At 33.2% G+C, this 7,707-nt stretch overlaps 1 long non-coding RNA gene across 1 annotated transcript; it reads right to left on the bottom strand.

The window, feature by feature from the left end:
• Window positions 1-253: 253 nt before the first annotated feature.
• On the bottom strand, window positions 254-4,068 carry LOC104093695 (uncharacterized). Its single transcript, XR_011414982.1, has 5 exons — window positions 3,918-4,068; window positions 930-1,020; window positions 699-826; window positions 542-620; window positions 254-459 (listed from the first exon to the last, which is right to left on the bottom strand). It is a non-coding gene; the product is annotated as an uncharacterized lncRNA (long non-coding RNA).
• Between the last annotated feature and the right edge of the window lie 3,639 nt (window positions 4,069-7,707).

Below are 7,707 nucleotides of genomic sequence, written 5' to 3'. Positions count from 1 at the left end.
TTCTAAAGCTCACCAAATATCTTTGTTCATCATCTTCTATTTTTGCACCATAAATACGTGTATTGTTATTTTCATAACAAAGGAATCTACTTGCCCTTAGAACCATACATAAATTCAACGTTATCCGATTTTTTGGGTAAACAGACTGAACTTCTCATTTCTTGTCCACAGTTTGGACATATTAAAACACAGAAACACTTGAGCTCACTTGGAAGTGATATTTTTGCCTCAATGGAAAATGCGTGCCCCTATGTTAGAAAAGTGAGAGTAATTGTTATAAGGACAAATACTTAAATCAAATTATGAAATATGTAAATAAAAATTATACTGGCGTCCTGCTGTGATTGAACATTTGCAATTGGCACTATTTCTTCATCCACTGGAACAAAGATTAGAGATCTGGATGCAGATGTGCTCTTCAGAATGAAAGAAGCAAGCATTTCTTTATTTTCTATGATCCTGTCCAAAAATAAAAATCACAACACCTTAGAATATTAATAATAAGAAAGAAATAACAATATATAGAGGATTTATGTAATACCATTTACGTAGTTGCAGACATTGTAGATAAGGTGGATTAATCTGTATGGTTGTGTTAAACCTTGTTGTCAATGATGTACCTGCATAAATTACATTAAGAAATTATGAAATCACATTGCTTCTTTGTATAAGATGAAGTATTGTTAATTTTAGCTTACCATTGTATTTGGACACCCCAATACGCCTAGCAAAGATGATGGGATACTCTTGGAATTGTGTTAAGAGTTTCTTTCCTTCATCTTCAATAATAGCCTCTTCCCATATCGTGAATGTGAAAGTTTGTCTACTGTTAACATGAAAGTAACAAATTTTTAAGTATATTTTTATATACTTAGACATTAAGTATACAGAAATGTCTGAAAAGTCTATGACTTCGCTAATAGACTTACCGGGTATCAATGACAATGAGTTTCTGCAATCTTTTCCGCAGACTTGCAACATATCTTGTTGTGAAGCACTTGACAACAATTGCAAGCACATCTGTTGACAGAAGGATTTAAAGAATAAATAAATGTATAAAATGGTAAACTGACAAGTTTTATTATATTACATGTTCATTGATAAAACGGAAAAGGATTATATATGCCAGTGAACTATGCAAATGGGGATAGATATGCCCGTCGTTAATAGTTTGGCACAGATATGCTCAATCCGCCCAATACTTGCTCATTCATGCCCTTAGTTTAACGGAACCATTATTTTGTCTTTCTTAAATAATTAATAACCGGACCCAACTAAAATCTGCTGACCCGATCCGTTAGAACCCGACCCACCCTTATTTCAAAGATATTTTTTGATATATTATTTTTGTTTGATTGAGAAATTGTGTGATAATCATATTTATTTATTTGAGTAATTTGATAATCAATTTTTTTTTTTTGTTATACATCATTTCGGGAAGTAATCCTACGATTTATTATTTTAATAATATAATATTCGAATTAGTTTGTGCTTTCTTCAATCATTTTACCATCTATTTTTATTTTTCTCAGTGGTGCTTGTTATGAAATAATATTTGTTATAAAATAATCAATTAATAAAAATAGAAAAGAAGCACCACTGTTTTAACAATTTATTACTTATTTCATAACAAATTTGTAATGCAGAAAATAATCCAATAAACTAATAATCAATCATATAATGATCACTTATCTAAACAAAAAAAACGGATCCATCAAGTTAAGTTATAGTGAACATGGAGTTATTTGTATTTGTATTGGTGAAAAATACAAATAGATTGTGAGAAAAATAAAAATAGATGGTAAAATGATTGAAGAAAGTACAAACTAATTCGAATATTATATTATTAAAATAATAAATAAATAAATATCAATTACTACTTTTAGTAGGATTACTTCCCGAAATGATGTATAACAAAAAAAATCGATTATAAAATTACTCAAATAAATAAATATGATTATCACGCAATTTCTCAATCAAACAAAAATAAAATATCAAAAAATATATGTGAAATAAAGGTGGATCGGGTCCTAACGAATCGGGTTATTCCACATTCTTAGTCAGACTGTTGATAGCTCGAGAGGCTTGATTTTTAATATCTCGAAAGGATGTAACAGTAAGTCTGATGGGTGGAGGCAACTCATCTTCATGTGGGTTGTCTTTCTCAATTGGATCAATTATGGTCTTTTTGTCGATAACCCATTCAAACGTATGCAACGATTTTTCGTATCTCAGATTTGGTAGCTGTATGCGTGTATCCGTTATCAAATAGGTATGAAATAGTCTGAACATTTTTTGATAATTGGGTAATGATTGCTTTGATTTGGTCTTCCTGTAAACAATCAGCAAAGAAATTGTGGAAGATTGGTTCAGAAATATTTAAGACTGAGTATATGCTTGTCTTTTTCCTTTTTCTTTTTGGATTAGGAAAATGTCAACAGAAAATGTAACTAAGACAGAATATATCCTTCCTTAAAGAGGAGAAATTAGAAAAGTAAAAATGACTAAAGTGAAAAGAGCTGCATTAACAAATTACTGATTACTTTTAAATATTGATCGTCTCTCCATAACAATTTTAATTTTCAAGTGCATGGAAGGTATAATGTATTCTATAAAGATGGATCGACGTTATCCTACACTAAACTGGTTGAGCTACTAAATTTTAGAAGATAAATTGAAACTCCCGAACCATGCTTTTGTTAAGCACATATCAGGCGAAAGAATAAATTATAATGTCTGTTTGATCAATTTGTTTTAAATAGGACCTAACTATACTACTCCAGATAGTTGATTCCATGTGGATCACATATTAATTAGTTTGTTCCAAAGCACGAATAAGCTCAAAATTCATAGCCAATCAGGGGAGAGAGAAGATATAGTTAAAAAAGAGATAAAAAATAGTAACAAAGAAGAAGAGATCATATAAATTAAAAATATAAACAAACAACATAATCTGATTCAATTTTTACTACAATTGCTTGATAGATGCATAAATGCAGAGGAATATCTTAATTCTTATCTTCCTCAGTCTTATTTGGCACAACAAAGCAAATTGAAGTTCCTATATCAAAGTAATATTTATGCTCCTAAGTTCAACTTATGTTTGAATAGTATCATTTTCTGCTTATCAGTGTATCATCCTTGTCCTGAGTTATCTTAACTGGAAGAGAATTATTAATTAAGTCTTAATAGTGACATTAAAGTATACGAAACATGATTTTATATTCTACGGTTGATCAACTTTTGTTGGATGTTCAAAGCTTCCTGCCTTCAGGGATTCTCTGACTAAATTAAAGTGGAGCTTTTGTTAACTTTTATACCCTAGTGATTTACCTTTAATTACCTTTCATCCATTTGCATTTCTACAGATGGTGCATTTGCCTTTGTATCATTAATGTTGGCTCTGGATTAAAGGAATTTAAAGAGAATTTAGGACCTTTTTTTTTTATCAACGCACCCTATTAAAGATTCAAGTATATATGAATAATTTGTCATGTTCTGTCTTCTTTTTCCTTTCCTTGCCTCGTATTCAAAATAGGGGCACTTAATTTTACAATCAAAGATTTTGTCACAGAAGCATCTTATTATTGAGGAGGAAAAAAGGAATTAAGTTTCATTATGCAAAAAAAAGGAATATAGTAGATAGATTTGTAGCTAACATTTAAAAACTATCCACGTACATATTTATTTTTCAAACATGCATAAGCAAATTAGACAAAATCCTTGTCATGCATGTATAAGTAATGAAGAATCTATCCAAAAGAAAAAAGAAAGCTAACGATACCCATGAAAAGAATACCAAACTACAGACACACAGATAGGGATAACCAACGAAGAAAGTGCAAGAAACGAATAAGGTTTGCAGAAATAACTCACACCAGAGAGGGAAGTAGAATAAATTTGAAAAACTTGCATACATGTTCATCTTGGAAGATCATGTTCAGATATTTTATCTTTCTTTCTGTACTTTCTCCTGGTCGACGTATATCCACAACTTGTACCTTACACGTCCAGTCTAGAGTATCAGGTGTGATTGCACATATACCAAGTCTCTTTGTCATTGTTGGGTGTAATCTGGAAAATAATTAAAGATAAGTATACAATAAAATGATAAAATATAAAATACAAGTAATAATTTACATAATGATAACAGTTATCGGGCCTATGAAAAGATTTATGAGAATGCCTTTTTGATAATTTTACTATATATTATGTTGCAAGTAGAATGGTTGGTTGTCTACTGTTGCTGGTCGAATTAACATCTTTACACAGTATGAACTTGTTGCTTTTAATAAAGCATCATAAAGTTGGCCGTGGGAGAAAATAGGTTCACTTAAATAAACTCCTGCGAAACCTAGTGTTTGACCCTAAGCTTTGTTTATAGTCATAGCAAAACATAATCTAATTGAAAATTGTGTCCTCAATAGATGAAAGATATGCAGTAATTTTTCGGAGAAAATATTTTTGTAAAGGCATTTTTTTTTTTGAGAAGGTAATCTTTGTAAATGCATTTATCAAGTACATTTTGATGAAGCATCTAACAACAACAACAACAACAACAAACCAGTATAATCTCACTAGTGGGGTATGAGGAGGGTAGTGTGTACGCAGATCTTACCCCTACCCTGGTGGTAGAGAGGCTATTTCCGATAGACCCTCGGCTCCTCCCTCCAAGAACTCTCCACCTTGCTCTTGGGGTGACTCGAACTCACAACCTCTTGGTTGGAAGTGGAGGGTGCTCACCACTAGAGTAACCCACTCTTGATTGGGTTGATGAAGCACCTAAAACAGAAAATTAATTTTGCAGTAATAATATTTTATTACCTTTAAGACCATCACCGTCGTGCATGTCTAATTAATATTTAGTATGTAAGGATCGGTAAATTGGGTAGTGCAGAATTTAGCCAAACAATGTTATAATGATAATAACAAAGACAATGCAAGTTGATAATAACGGCAATTAAAGAATATAAAGAAGACACAAATTTAGCGTGGTTCGGTCAAAGTGACCTACGTCCATAAGCGGAGAGAAGCAATTTCACTATACTAACAAGAGTACAAAAGAGAGTACAAAATTAGAGTAAATACTCTAACTAATCCCAAATACCCTAAGAGAATAACCTCACAAGATCACCCCAAAGAAAGTGTTCACACAAGTATTTCCCAACACTCACTCTCTTACAAAATACTCTATAATGAAATAAAGGAGGAGAAAGAAAGACAAGAGTGAAAAGATCTTGAATTGGTGTGTTTACAAATGAGGAGAAGCTCCTCTATTTATAGCAAGAAATCCTTGGCCTAATAGTGGATATTATGTCATGGCAAATGCCATGATCCACAAATTTTGTTATAGTGGATATTATGTCATGGCAAATATCATGAAAAATTGGACCCCACTTGAGAAGAAGCCAAATTAATGGCCATATCACAAATCTCCACCTTGGCCTAATTTCGGCTTATATATAGTAAATTTGCTCCATCTTCTCCGCAAAAAGCCCAATAGGCAAAATCATTTTTCATAAATGCCAATCAAGTTCAGGCAAAGCTTTAACTTGGACACTAGAAGAGGTTTTGTGAACATGTGAGCAGGATTGTCTCTAGTGTTGATCTTCTGAACAGAGACTTTTCCTTCAGCAATAGTTTCTCGGATGAAATAATACTTTATATCAATGTACTTCGTCATCTCATGAAACATCTGATCTTTAATCAAGTGAATGGCACTTTGACTATCATAGAAAATGATAAGACCACCTTGGTGTGAACTGAGTTCCGCAAATAGACCCTTTAACCATAAGGCTTCTTTGATTGTCTCGGTCACTGCCATATATTCTGCTTTTGTAGTAGATAAAGCTACTACATGTTGTAATGTAGCTTTTCAACTAATAGCGCAACCATCAATGCAAAATACATAGCCTGTCAGTGATTTTCTTTTGTCAAGATCACCTTCATAATCTTGGTCTACAAAACCAACCAAAGTGTTAGTATTTCTCCCAAACTCCAAACGTGTGTTTGAAGTACCTCGCAAGTATCTGAGAATCCATTTCACAGCCTGCCAATATGCTTTACCAGGGTAAGCCATATACCGGCTTACCACACTCACTACTTGTGAAATGTCTAGACATGTACAAACCATTGCATACATAATACTGCCGACTGCACTGGAATAAGGAACTCGTGCCATATACCTCTCTTCTTCCTCTGACTGCGGGTATTGAGCAACTGATAACTTAAAATGAGCAGCAAGAGAGGTACTAACTGGCAGATTTAGCATCTTTCATGCAAAACCTCTCCAAGATTTCTCCAAGTACTTCTTCTCGGTCAAAAGTAGCCTGTTGGCTTTTCGATCTCTTTTGATCTCCATGCCAAGAATTTTCTTAGCTGCTCCCAAATCTTTCAACTCAAATTCACTTTTCAGCTGACTTTTCAAATTGTGAATTTCTGTTAAATCCTTAGTAGCAATGAGCATGTCATCAACATATAATAATAGGTACACAAATAAACCATCATTTAACTTCTGAAAGTAAACACAACTATCATACATGCTCCTCGAATAACCATGACCCAACATAAAGGAATCAAACATTTTATATTGTTGTCTTGAAGACTGCTTTAATTTGTACAAGGATTTCTTCAACAAGCAAACATGATCTTCTTTTCCTTCAATTTCAAATCTTTCGGGTTGTTGCATATATTTTTGTTCCTCAAGTTCGCCATGTAAGAAAGTTGTCTTAATATCAAGTTGTTCTAATTCCAAATCATACATGGCAACGAAGTCAACCAAGACACGAATAGAGTTATGTTTAACAATATGTGAGAAAATATCATTAAAATCAACTTCTTGTACCTAATTATAGCCCTTTGCAACTAATTGTGCCTTATACCTCGCTGAAGCTGTTTCTGAATATTTTGATGGTTCTCCAATTTCTTCAATTTCCTGTGCAACTGAAAAAGCAAATGCAACATAATCTCCAAACCTTAATGGTTGTTTACCTTCTCTTCTTGGTCTATGTTTGGCTATAGAATACTCTTCTTCTTTTGGTTCAACTTCAGGAGTCTCAACTTAAGGAATTTCAGCTTCTGGCTCAACTTCAGGAGTCAACTGTATTTTGCTCCAAAGTTGATGGGCTTGGCTCAGAAGGAATGTCAATCTCAATCTCCACTTGGTACTATGTACTCTTTCCTTTATCTGTATTACAAGAACTAGAAGACTCTTTTCTAGAATGTAATATAGAAAATTCATCAAAGGTTACATCTCTACTAATTATAAATTTTGGTATCGTGGGATCAGGATACCATAGTCGGTATCCATTCACCCCAGATGCATACCCAAGGAAAATGCATTTTTTAGCCCTTGGCTCTAATTTTCCAGCATTTACATGCATGTATGCATGGCAACCAAATATCTTTAAATCAGAATAATTAGCAGGAGTATCTGACCACATTTCCTCTGGAGTCTTAAAGTTCAAAGGTGCAGAAGGAGCTCGGTTGACAATATAACAAGTTGTAGAGATAGCTTCTGCCCAAAAGGCGTTTGTCAACCTAGCATTTGAAATCATGCAACGAGCCCTTTCCAAAAGAGTTCTATTCATCCTTCCTACCATACCATTTTACTGAGGTGTCATTCTCACAGTACGATGTCGAGCAATTCATTCATTCTTACAAAATTCGTTGAATTCATCATTACAAAATTCCAAGTCATTATCTGTT

Source organism: Nicotiana tomentosiformis, chromosome 1 (genome assembly GCF_000390325.3).
Source record: "Nicotiana tomentosiformis chromosome 1, ASM39032v3, whole genome shotgun sequence".
Taxonomy (NCBI): Eukaryota; Viridiplantae; Streptophyta; class Magnoliopsida; order Solanales; family Solanaceae; genus Nicotiana; species Nicotiana tomentosiformis.
Note: the sequence above shows the minus strand (reverse complement) of the source record. Positions and strands in the feature narration are given on the sequence as shown.